The sequence below is a fragment of the Acanthochromis polyacanthus genome, chromosome 7, assembly GCF_021347895.1.
Source record: "Acanthochromis polyacanthus isolate Apoly-LR-REF ecotype Palm Island chromosome 7, KAUST_Apoly_ChrSc, whole genome shotgun sequence".
Taxonomy (NCBI): Eukaryota; Metazoa; Chordata; class Actinopteri; family Pomacentridae; genus Acanthochromis; species Acanthochromis polyacanthus.
In genome coordinates this window covers 29,407,704-29,422,062 of record NC_067119.1, presented here as the reverse complement: position 1 = coordinate 29,422,062, position 14,359 = coordinate 29,407,704, and positions in this window count along the sequence as shown.

Below are 14,359 nucleotides of genomic sequence, written 5' to 3'. Positions count from 1 at the left end.
AACAAAATATGAGCACAATACAAAGGAATAAGAACCCCAGACACTCCATCATTCCACATATGGTGGCATAAACAAATGCTAATCATATTTCTTGAGGTGCAAAAGACAAAAAGAACTGAATATCTCAGGTAATTACTTAGCTTACTGATTCTTCGTGACATGTTATTGAACCAAGGTAAATAGGAATATGTAGAAAAAGCAAGCTGCAGAGAAACAGCCACATAGAAGTCATTCTTGTCATTGTATTATCTACAATTTATTTTATATTCTCTGATTATTGATGTCCTTTGAATTCTACAGTCTTTCAGGCACAATTCAAATATTTATGGTACTCTTTGATTTAACTCTTTCCACCCTACATGTACCTGTACTGGGACCAGCCTGTATCTGTTATTAAAGCACAAACTGATGCCATTTTCCCAGTATTACTGAATGTGGCACATCCACGAAACAGCCCAGCTGGTGCTACTTTGAATTAAATGGCTGTAGCATTTGTTGTATTTTGTATCTGTCATGTCACATTTGGTAGATTTGCAGTCGAGATTCATTTAGATTTGTGTTTACAGATTTGTTATAAGCCTTTCAAACTTACAGTTTGAGTAGGTGGAATTAAAATGTGCAAGTTTTTCAAATCTCATTCTGACCTGGCGATGGGGACAAGGAGATTTATTCTATTTAAAGACTCTCCCAAGTGTCTCTTGTCCACAGAGCCCAAGGTTTCTCATTTTGACCTCACAAGTTGTAGAGCTGTGACTGATTGAATGTGGGGATGCTTTCTCAGGTAGAAATGTAAAAAAAAAAAAAAAAAAGAAACCCCCTGAAGGTTTTGTGGCTCCTAGATCAAGTTTTTATTAAAATAAAAAATGAAAACACACACACACAAAAGCACAATAAAAGCATAAGACAATGAAATGACATATTACAGTAAATCAATAAAGAAGCAATAACAAAACTAATTTAATCTGGCTACATAAAGAAACTGATTCAGGTTAAATAAATGAGACTAATCATATAACAAAAAAAAACATGGTCATTGGAGGTGATTTTGGTAGCATGTACAGTGGTTATCATAACACTAATTGCAGACTTCCTGTCTAAAGCTTGATAGCATAAATATCATTAGATATTCATGGCTAATCAAGCCACAGTTGTACTTATCACGCATCTTTAAGTATTCTTTCACTATAGTTTTTACCCATAAAGCTTCTTCAGGATCACATGGTTTAGGTTTGATCAGGACTGATTGATAACTGATGTGCAGAAGTACACAACATCCCCCTTTTCCTACTGTGTACCGAAAAATGCATTTTGTGCCATAACCAAAGCTATTAGACTAAAACATGAGTTTATACATGCTCCCACTCTTCATACAAGCTTAGAGAAAATAAGGTTTCAAGGCCTTTATTTGTTGGAAAATGCACCTCAGTCATTGTGTAATTCTGTGCTCTTTGTAAAATATAACTACGGTACACTGAAAGGCAAAGTTTGAATCTGTGTGCTGCAAAGTCTTTTCCAGGGAACTTTCTTTAAAGACCCCCTCTGGTAAAAATCAGGTTTGTTTTTTTTTATCTTCATAACATGTCCATATGGTGTTTTTTATTTGCTGGGAGACACAGCATGAGCGAAATAAGCAGTTAACACCATAGCTGAGTATTTTCACCTTGAAACTGCAATATATTGACAGAAGTCTCAATACAGACTTCCAGGGTTTCATATGTTACAAACCTAAGGGACCTCCTGTCAGTTTCCTGGGGCTTTCTGTTGTCTAATTCCTCTTCAGAATCGGTTTCCAGTTTGAACATTTATGGCTGCATTCCTCCAATATCACAACTTGCCATTGCGTTGACTAGAGCAGTTTTATAGTGTTTAAGGAGATGTGAGCTGATGTGCTTGAGCTGCAGTAAGTGGGGGTGGATGCATGGGCAGAGAGGCGGACTCTTCACAGATCCACACATTCTCAAAGAAGCAATGATTAAGAGTTACATCTGAGTTTTATTTTAAATCAAGAAGGGATGATTTTCATGGAAAAATGCATCTTTATATGCCATTTTCATTCACAGAGATGAGTGTTTTATGGGGTTTAACCAATGGCAGCAAGGGAATTTAAAACTACAATCAAACCTTGTAAAGTTCAATATTAATATTTGCACTGCAAAAGTATTTGCCCCCCTACAGATATCTTCTATTTTTGCATATTTATCCCACTTAAATGTTTCACATTATCAAACAGTGTTTAATGTAAGACAAAGACAACATAGAAAACACAAAAAGCAATTTTTAGATGATGATTTCATTTATTGAAAGAAAAATGCTGTCCAGTCCATCTGTGTGAAAGAGTAATTTCCCCCTTAGCTACCAATCTACCAAATCACAAAATTCATTTGGCAGTTGGGTCTAGTTTCACCAGCCACACTCACATATTATAACTGCTAGGTTTGTTGAACCTAAACATCGCTAAACAGAACCTGTCTGTAATTGTGAAGTAGCTGAAGGGTCTCAAAAAACAGCACATGATGTTCTAAACAGATTCAAGATCAGATGCGGAACAGTCATTGACATTTATCAGTCTGGAGGGTTACAAAGTCATTGCTGAGGCTCTGGGACTCCAGAGAACCACAATGAGAGACATTATCCACAAATGGAGAAACATGGAACTGTGGTGAACCTTCCCAGAAATGGCCGGCCTACCAACATTTCTACAAGAGCGCATCAGCATCTCACCCAGGAGGTCACAAAGGAACCCAGACGAACATCAAAAGATCTGTAGGAATACCTGGCCTCAGATAATGTCCATCTACATTATTCCACAATGAGGAAGAGACTGAGTGAAAATGGCATCAACGGGAGAGTTGCAAGGTACAAACCACTACTGACCAAAAAGAACACAAACATTCATCTGACATCTGTGGATTGATGCGTTAAAGGTGGAACTTTTTGGAAGACATAGGTCCGATATATCTGGTGTAAAGCTAATGCTGCTTTCCACAAGAAGACCACGATACCAACAGTGAAACACGGTGGTGGTAGTTTGATGGTTTGGGGCTGCTTTGCTTCCACAGGACCTGGACGACTTGTCATAATTGATGGAGCCATGAATTCTGCTCTCTATCAGAAAATTGTCCAGGGGAATATCCACCATCAGTTCATGACCTAAAGCTCAACACAAATGGGTTCTACAGCATCACAATGACCTGAAGCATACAAGCAAGTCCACCTCTGAGTGGCTCAGAAAGAACAAAATTAAGGTTTTGGAGTCAAAGCCTGACCTTGAATTCAATTGAGATGCTGTTGCAAAACCTTAAAAGGGCAGTTTATGCTCAAAAACCATCTAATGTGGCTGAATTGAAACTGTTTGCAGAGAAGAGTGGGTTAGAATTCCTCCATGGAGATGTAAAAGACTGATCACAAGCCACTGCAACATGTAACTGCAGTTGTTTCTGCCAAGGGTGGACTAGCCAGTTATTAGGTTCAGGGGGCAATTAATTTTTCATGGGGGTGATATAGGTTTTTAATATTTCTTCAGTAAATCATAATTTAAAAACTGCATTTTTTGTTTTGTAGGTTATCTCTGTCTAATATTAAACACATATACATATCGATTTGTTGATCTGGAACATTTAAGTGTGACAAATATGTAAAAATAGATTTCTGTTTGGGGACAAGTGCTTTTGCATGGCATTGTACTTAGTCTTAAATCTAAGTGACTGTAATCAAATGGACAGCAAGACAGATAGGCAGGAAGATAAGGATGTGTTCATGAAAAAGCTGAATTCCAGTGTGCAATCACCACTAGCTTCATTACTGACTTTTTGAGATAATGTAGATTTGATTCAGAATATGAAACAACGATGTCTTTTCTGTAGAGCCACAGCCGACAAGCACAACAGGAAGCAAATCTCAAACAACAGTTCCTCCATCAAAAATCGATAAAAACATCCTTAAAGTGAGACAAGCAGCACATGTCAAAATCCATAAAATCTGCTCAATAGAAAACCTTTTCTTCCACAAAGCTTCTTTAAACAATGAATAGACAAAAGATTGCTGCTTTATTTACACCGTATTAACTAGACAAAGAAACAAAATGTCGCATGTTTTTACAAAACAACACAGAGAGATGCATTAAAGCTGACTACATGTCTACAGCTGATGTATTAAAGTGTCTGTAGAAGTTGCTGGAAAAGATCCATAAGACATACTGCAGGCAAATCATCAGAGGCAAAGCAGCATTTGAAACAGTCTACTTTGTTTTAATCCACTGCGAATTTTTCTTGCATGAAATACCTCAAGGACACCTTTGTGCAGCTCCCACCCACAGATCTGCGCTCTCCTTGTCTTGCAACACTCAAGGTAATTTATTTAATACATTGCAAAATCATTTATCATTTTTAAGGACTGACAAGAACAAGGCAGCAGCAGCAAAGGCTACATGATTCTTCATGGTAATAAAAGAGTCTGATTAGCATCAACTGTCTTGCAGTTTTAAAAGCAGTGGGGGAAATAAACATTAGGGATTCTTGCTACGCAGCCAAGGCAGCTCAGGCATTGATGGCAGTCTCTTTCAGGAATGCGTATGAGTGTTAGAAGATCGTCTGAGACTTTGTCGAACTCCTCACAGCTGGAATTGAGCTCATTCTATATTTTCAAGTGAACTGACTGCAGCACATTAGTAAGAACATGTATGGATTTTGTACAGTTTTACATTTAAATGTGAAGGATCATCATTCATCAGCATCTGGGGAATAAAACAAAAACTATAATCTTTTAAAGCAAAAAAAAAACAAACTCTGAAGTACCCCTCTAGCTATAATATGTTCACATTAAAAATTAAATACAGTGTTGTCTAAACGTTCACATAATTCTACATGGATTTCACATTTTCTGAAAATAGTGTCAGGTTTCGTAAAACTTACAGTCAATGCCTGTTGTTAGATTTTCTGCTATCAATTTATAAATCCACATATATCATAAAATATGATAAAAAAAAAGCAATGTTTCCTTTAAGAGTAAGGCCAGCACTTGTGAAACTGACTGCATTTTCGTGACATTTTTGAGTAAGAGCACACCAAGAAAATTAATTGTGCACTCTGATTTCATAATGACACGACTTCCTGTTATACATCAGATCCCCGCTACTCATTATACAACACAAATGCTGTTTTAGCAGCTGGAAATCATCTTCACACTCAGTGAAAATGTTGATGAAAAATGCCTCTGAGTCAGTGCTGGTAGCTATCAGCACTCATAGTGTTTCCATCGTCCTTATGTCAGGATGACATAGCGTCTCACCTGTCCCATTTCAGGTTGACCCATCGGATACCATTACGGGTGGCCGACAACTGTGAAAGTGTCAAACAATAATTGATGTCATGGAATGGGTGTTGCCGAAGCTATACATCATCTGATCTCAACCGACTCACCTTTTTATGACAGTGCATTACAGAATATAATAAAGCAGCAGCATCCGAATTAGGACTGTGCAGAAACGGTTGCCGTAGGTGTAAATTATGCCGTTAAATATAGATTCAATTCAGGAGTACCTTTGCGTGACATATTACTGGATTTTTATGAATCAAAAAGCCAATGCAATGAACTTCTAGATAATCTAAATGCAGACATGGTTTATCTTTAGTGCTCTTTTATTTAAACATTTTCTCCCACCTGCTCTTACAGCGGCTCTGCAGGTGAACTGCCTACAGAGTCACAACTTATACGTAGCTGTTTATGGTTCTAAATGTCATCCACTGTTGCAGTCCTCTGGTACTGGGTCTCAATCTGCTGCGCCAGCATCCCTGGGACTGCCATTAAATGGAGCTGAGCCGCTGGAAATTATCTCCTCTTTCTGCTGATGAACTAATTGTACTCGTATGCTGTAATAACACCATTAAAATGTAATACACTTGGGATCATTACCTCACATTTGACATAGTTGCAGGACAAAGAAAAAGGAAAACAAGTGCTTTAGCTGCAACAGTGTTTACACTCATGATGAAATCCACTTTTCAAATCAGGTAAAACTATCTCTCTCAGTGGAATAAGAGACTATAAAGGAGGTGAGTTTCCTTTCTTCATTGTTGAAAATTGTCCTCCACGGGCACGCTAAATAATCAGATTAAACAGAGGGGGAGAAAACTCAAGTATTTCATTGCAGAATTACAGATAAGCAGCAAACTGAAGTCCACGCAGAAAAAAAAGACACATCCGGCTGCTGCAAGTGAACGATACACTGCTGTCATCTCAGGCTTTGATGAAAGATCTTTCATTTTCTTGGTTACTAATGGAAATTCTCACAGTGTCAGTGAAGCCCTCATTTTAATTCCTGCTTTTAATTTATCATATCATTTCTTTAGGGCCAGGATGATGAAATATTTGCCAAAATATTCTTCCCTTTTTAGGGATTTTAAATTAAAATTGCATTCATCTCTCTGAGGCTATTTGTAAAATGAAACTAACGATTTCAGGCAACAAAGGCTATCATTACATACCTATTGCTTACCCTTCCAACACAGATCCAAGAGATAAATAAATACAATACTTTGTGGAAGTTTCTTTTGCAAGAAACAAAAAGGAAATAAAAGACTACATCAGTTAAACTTCAGAAAAGTAACTCTACATCCCCTCTTGTATAATATCATTTTAAAACAGTTTTTCCAAGCGATCTCCATGTAGATGAGCATTTAGCTGTGTTTCAGAAATACTGTCTGTGCGAACTAACTCACCTGAAAACATTCATTGCTGAACAAGTTGTATACATATGAATCATTTGTTTGCTTTTAGTGAAAACACTGTTGAGGAAGAACAGTGATAGCTAAAAGTGAGCGCAGAGATGTCCTCAAGTGCTCTACATCTTCTAGCAAAAAAAAAAAAAATTCAGTGACACCTGTAATTTGTGATCTATGCTGAACTAACCAGTGGCAGTCAAAGATGATGTCTTAGTTTTCTTCTAGAAAACAGCCATGCGATAGGAGCGTGACAAATCAGAGAATGCCATACAGTGACAGCTAAGGTCCATTTAGAAAGAGCACAGTAGTGGCTGTCCTCGTTTCCAAAATTCTTTATTTTAGTGGCCTGCTGGAGTAGCACAGGAACAGGACGTAAATTTACCAGAAGCTATGCATTTCAAAATGAAAATGTTTTAGTGTAGATGTAGCCGAACAGAATAAATTGTATTTTTTCTCCAAAGCTTGCCAGATAACCTGCCATTTAGGAACATTAGCTTCCAAGGCCCTTGAACAAAGCTCAGCCAGACAGCAGGGATTGGGGCTGTAATAAAGTGCCAGAATTTTCATAGTGCAGCAGCGGCGAAGGGTCCTTGGAAAGTCTAATGAATTCTGAAAACTTTGGTTTTCTCTTCACATGAAAGGCACGAAGCAATAATACCACAACCTTGGCACAGCTAACCTGAGTAACAAGTGATCAAACGGCTCCATCCATCCATCCATCATCCATCCATCCATCCATCCATCCATCCATCCATCCATCCATCCATCCATCCATCCGTCCATCCATGATCCATCCATCCATCCATCCATCCGTCCATCCATCATCCATCCATCCATCCGTCCATCCATCCATCCGTCCATCCATCATCCATCCATCCATCCATCCATCCATCCATCCGTCCATCCGTCCATCCATCCGTCCATCCATCCATTTGTCCGTCCATCCATCCACCCGTCCATCCATCCACCCGTCCATCCATCCATCCATCCATCCATCCATCCATCCATCCATCCATCCATCCATCCATCCATTTAGAAAGTCCCTCTGTGACTCTTTCCATGTCTGTGTGAATGCAGTAACATCATTTTATCGAAATGGATCTATTTTGTATGATTTCAGCGCTTCCTGATCCTTTTGACCTGTCAGATAAAGTCAAAGGCCCTTTTAATTACACATCATGCCTGTTTGATCTGATGGTTTTTACACTATTGATTTTATAAAAGAGGCTACGGCTACATTGCATTTTCCATGCAGTCTGACTGTCAATAGGATTTGAAGACATCTTCAGCTTTTTATTTGTTGCTTTTAGCCATCTATATGATTTATGTACATGTATACACCATTAATTTTTTTTGATTAATTTCTTTTAAGAAATATCTTTTTCCAAAATTCATTCAACTATTTATGTAATTTTTTTTAAAAAGTAACCTTTTACCCATTATTTTAAGCTTACCATTTTAACATTACCTATTTAATGCAGCATTTTAACCACTTTAAGCTGTTTCGACTGTCAACTGTTGTGTAACTATTTCAACCTTTTCACCATTTACTTTACAAAAGATTATTAAGCTGTTAATTGGGTACTATTAAACTGTTTATTCACTGTTTAAGCTATTTATTCATTGCTTTTTGTTAATGCAAACTAGCTACAATGAACACTAGCAGTATTCATCGCTGACTTAAGTGGATGTACACTAATGTTCAAAAGTTTGGGGTCACCCAGACAATTTCATGTTTTCCATGAGAGCTCACATTTTTATTCATGTGCTAACATAATTGCACAAAGGTTATTCTAATCATCAGTTCACCTTTCAACACCATTAGCTAACACAATGTAGCATTAGAACACAGGAGTGATGGTTGCTGGAAATGTTCCTCTGTACCCTTATGGAGATATTCCATTCAAAATCAGCCGTTTCCAACTAGAATAGTCATTTTTCACATTAATAATGTTTAGAATGTATTTCTGATTAATTTAATGTTATCTTCATTGAAAAAAACTGATCTTCTTTCAAAAATAAGCACATTTCTAAGTGACCCCAAACTATTGAACAATAGTCTGGCTTCAAGAAATACATCAGTTTTTACCCCCCCCCCCCCCCCCCCCCATTCAGCTACTCCACAATCCTAAGGCATACCTCCAGGAACTGCAGAGGAGTCCCCAATGGCACAAGTACACCTGGTTTGGAATCACTGATTCATGGGTCATGCTCAAGTGTGTCTATACACTCGCAATGTTGTAACAAACATCTTGAATCTCAAGCTGAAGCTACTGGGAGTAATTGAAGCCAACAATTCACATATTTACACTTGATTCATTTTAAACAGCATTTTCCCACTGTATTAACTGCTGCATATTTAAGATGCCAAACACTGACTAATACATTGAAATTTTTTAAATGAGCAAAACATAAAGACTCCTCTGAATCAAATGCAGTTTGGTTGCAATTTATTTCGGGGCCCTTATCAGATAAATTACGCTGCGTTTCTGCTTAGGGAATCCAGGTGCAATCCCTGAAGGGGGTGAAAGTGAATCTGTTTTTTAATTTATTTATGTAAACTTGGCCTTCCTCCAGTTGCAACAGATGATTTCATTTGTCTGTGCAGAGTGCCTGATATAATAGGATTACAATCTGGCTGTTGGAAAATTGTCTGTGGACCTCTGTGTTTCTTAAGGCTTGAGCAGGTCTATTAGCCTGTGATGGCATCTTCATGTTTTTTCTTCTTCAGCTTTACTCGGCATTAAAGTACGTAACATATCATGTCAGTCACGTTGTTATTGTGGGTAAAATATTTACTTTTAAGGTCAGAGATGCTCCATGGGGTTATTCATAATAAAAACTCTTTTGATCTTTGAAGTTGATGCATATGAAAGCAAAACTAGATATTCTCAGCCAACGTAGCAAGTCGGCATTGTTTTTCTTTGGAGCTTTCTTCGTTAAAAACACCAGCTTACTGTTTCTGGAAATTGGACTAATGAAGCTGGTAACTCTGAGGTTAAACTGTAAAGTTGCAAGCCAGAAAATCAAAGCAATGACCTAGAAAACTTTGTGTTTTTTTTATTTGATGTAACTTCCTTTATATTACACATAACCAGACTCGAGGCTGGTTTCAAAAACAGGCAAATTCCCATGGATCCCCCGCGTTAAATGTCCAAATTTACAGCAGAAATATAACACATTTACAGAGAGGTGCAAAGATTGGTTTTGGTCTCTGTAGCTAATTTTTTGTTCATGATAACTCTATGTGGAATGAATTTTCATAGAACTCATTTGTTTAAAACATACCAAGGCTTAATTTTATGCATGTGGTCACAATCACAGGACAGTCTGTGGTGTTGAGACATTTGCGTTGCCCTTATCAGCTCCACTCAGTCTCCACCAAAATTACTTTGCACTGAGCACAGGTGTGTGTTTTGCATGTGTTTGTTATGTACAGATACCGAATGACATGACCTAAATATATGGCAGGCGACACAGATTGATGGGACTCAGAAACACCGCCATAATTTAATCAGCTGTTCCTTTTATCATTTGCACATCATTGGATAAGTCCTGGTGGATTAGTAGTAAGATCGCAATCAAGCATTTGACGTAGCGTTCACTTGTTGTTATAGTTACAGTGATGCTGTGCTGCTATCCTGCATTGATACAGAAATCTTTAACAAATCTGTGAATCCAGCCTATAAGCCGCATCAATGCCAGAATCTAATGACTTGGTCAATGTGTCATTTTTGACCTCCCCTGAAAATTTCATCAAAACCCGTTATTCCGTTTTTGATTCATGTTGTGCACAGGCAGACAGACAGATTCACGAACGCCGATCATCACATAACTCCGCGGCATTTCTTGGTGGAGTAATAATAGATCATTGTTTCTTTAACAAAATAAATACAGGTAGCACAATGCCTCTGTTGTTTTTCTGGTTTGCTTGTTTTGCAGCATTGTGTCCTAATATCTGCAAATGAAAATATGAGTTTAAATGTCAGCGTCATAACTTCGCCCAACATTTCTTCTTCAGAGACGTTTCTCTGTGCTCCGCCCTATTACCAAACTGGCAGTGCCTTCTGATGCAGAAAGCTCTGCTTTTAAGAGGGATGATGAAAATGCCCATGATTTTGTCCAGTTGTACTCGCCTAGTGCTAATTTATGATAATGAATTCTTCCTAATCCTAACTTACAAAAAAACACCAAAAAAAGCATCACCGCTGGGCACTGTGCACTGCCAGCCCTGCACCTTAAGTGACCACATTAGCGCTTCCTCTACCTGTTATGATTCACCACTACCAGAGAAGCCAACATGGAAATGAGGTTCAGCAGAGAAAGTCTAATCAGAACTCGTCTCTCGGAGGCATATTCAGATGAAGGGCTCCCAGGAGACGTTTGGGGGCTGCGGGAATGTCCTGGGATTAAGTAAAACTTTTTCTTTACTCCAGGGAAACATCCACACAGAGCACTGCCTGCTGCACTATGAATGTAAGACTAGCCCTAATCTATCACTGGAGATATTTTGTTCTCTGTTTTACATTCTGGATTTTACTGAAGAATGTTGATGGCAATATAGAAAAGGAAATACTGTATGAAGTGATTATTTCTTAACCATCACTCTCCATTTTTTTTTGACACAATTGACTTATTTATTTATTACTTTTCATTCTAATATTACTGCTCTGACTGAGTGTGTTGCTGGATGTACAATGATTGACAATATTAACAATAATTGTATTTCATCGTCTAAGCCTTGCTTTTTGGTCTTTGTCAGTAAAATCTTCTCCGGCCTCTTATTCATCTTGACATGTTCTTTTTTAAGCATTTTCCAAAAAGTAAGCAAGCTTAACTATAATGTTTCAGCTATTTTTGCCTCCAGGACACACAACAGAACACAATGCCAAATAAACCTTGAGCTAATACACCAGTCAAAGAGTATCTGGGGGGATCTGGCATCTACCTTTATGTTAAAATTAAGCACTGCTGTCATCTTACCAGCAACATACTGCACAGAGCAGTGCATGAGTGAGTGCACAGAGTAGCAAAGGAGACAGGGATCTACATTTTATTCCCCAGGCTACCTGTTCTGAAACACAAGCGCAGATACGCAAACAGGGTGAGACCCGAGGAACAAGGAGGGTGAAAATATCTTGCAGGCGGAAGATATGACATGATAGATGAGCTGCGTACAGAAATGAGGAGCAAATAGAGGAAAACAGCTTGTAAGCGCTCGTCTCTAAATAGACCGAGGGGCTCGTTTTCTATTTTCTGTTTTGTTGCCATTTGAGAAAACAACACACCATGAAAGTTTGCGCTGCCTCATCCCCGCAGACACAAATCCTGGATGACATGGCAAATCCATCCATCGGTGATTAGCACTGGTGACGCAAAGCGGCAGCAATTTGTTCTTTGACTTTAGACCTGACCACCTACACACAAGCTTCGCACGGCTCCTTTTCTCGCCTGGTGTTTCTAAGAGCCCCCTGAGAGCTCCCCAAGCACTACTTCATCTAGAAGGATGTCAAACATAATGTTGACAGTTAATGTGGTCATTTGGTGCATGGCTGGCAGTGATGGCTTTTCAATTAATACAGCCCAAATAGCAAAAATGCTCAATTAGCTTTAATGCATTCTACTTACTGATGAATGCTGTGCAAGTGGATTGAAGGGAAAATAATTTATTAGCTGCTTTTTACCTATAATGGCTTAACTTGAAGTTGCAATGTTCAGCAGTGCTGGAAGTTTTTTCTTTGTTTTAATCATTCTGTGTCAGCCTGAGCCTCGGACATGATATAGACCGCTGTCTGGAAGACTTACTGTTGCCTCTTGTGGGCAGCGGAACGGACAACACAAAGCCAGACAGAAAGATATGTTGGCAAAGCTGGCCGAATGAAAAGTGAAACTCGAACTGCTGCACAAAAACTTCTAATACCCGCACAGACAAGAGGAACAGATGTAAACATACTGGTAAATATCAAACACTGACAGCCTTCAGAAGCAATGCGAGACTGCAGGCCCCCAGAGTTTTGGCTACAATTGGATGGCACATGCTGCTCGTGCTGTGTTCAGTTGCTCAGATTCTTCGTTCTTTCATCATATCAACTCTTAATGTTTGTGGTGAAGCAACAAAGATTTTAGTTTGTCACTGACCACAGTTGAGTTGCTTGATTTTTTTTGTGTAGACCGACATGTTTTTTTGCCTCTGAATGTGAAATCCTCAGCCCTGGCCAGCGCATAGCAACCACCAAGTATGGTATCCATAAGACTCAAGCTGGGTAATCCTCAATCTGCTTCTGAGACCAGTCTTCAAGTCTGCAATCTGAGTGGGATTAGACAGTACTAACAGGATTACGTTGGAAACATAGTATTAATTTTAGCCCTAAAAACAGGACAGACACACTTCATGTACTGCTGCTTCGGGGCAGGTGTCGGGTTGAGTCTCCCCCCTCTCTAAAGTGTCGACCAAATAGAGTTCTTCTTAGAAGGAGAGTAATTCAATAAAACCAGAGAAACGCTCCTTGAGCATTAGTTCCAGATGTTTGCCTCAGACGTCTGGATTCACACTGACACTTAGGGTGTGTGTGTGAATGTCTGTATGAGTGGATTTGTGTGCCAGTCCATGAGATTTATCTGCCAGCGCGGTTGAGCGAAAGCCAACAGCAGGTGTGAGATTATGGTTTGCTCTTATTTTGAGGTGAGCAGATGCGGCGCTGCTGAAGCCTCACCGGATTCAAAAGCTGCTCTTTTGTATCAACCTTATCACTCATCTAATCATGTATAAGACTCCGACACGAAACCTGGCAGCTGAGTTGATGGCTTTGTTGAAATGGATCTTAAAAAGTTACTGCTATATTTAAGGAAATAACGTTAAAGGCACCACTGAAGGAGAATATGGTCTCTAGTTTGACTAAAGGTCCATTAGCAGCCTGACACTCAGCAGCCTTTTGTGTGTCCCTGAAAAGCAGCTGATGTGCTAAACATTGTTAAGTCACTGATGGATGGTTCTTGAATGTGGAAAACTGCAACTTGTCCATGCTGTTTTCTGTAGCTAATGCACCTTCAGTACCTTCACAATGAGCACAAAACAAGTTCTGGTACAGAAAGTTTATCCTCGATGATAATATTAGATTCAGTCGATTGCAGACATCTCAGCTGTAGTGGACTGTTTTCTTCTAATGCTTATATAACTTCATAATGAAATTGCTATGTAAATAAATCTATTTGCTTTTAAATCTTTAAAACCTGCATTAACATTTTTTTTCCTACTTTAGAGAAGTGCAAAAAGCTGGACACACGATACTTGTATATAATTGCCACATAAATATGTTTGCTAGTGATTATTTGCCTACTTGCAATATGCAGTAGATTGAAATTGCAGTTCAGATCAACTAGCTTTGTTCCCTACTAACTCCTAAGGCCGGTGTCTGACTTTTAACCTCTTAAAGTCACTCGTCTCTGTTTTTAAAAAAAAGATTTTATTCCTACGCAACAAAATTGCTTTGAGGGCTAGACATTTTCTCCCAGATTACATTTGTTTGTCACACATGAACACACATTTCTTGTCAACACATCTTTGTAATTAATTTTATTGCATCACTCAGCTAACCCATCGTATGTATACTTGATGGGGTGGGACTTGTCACTCTGGTGAC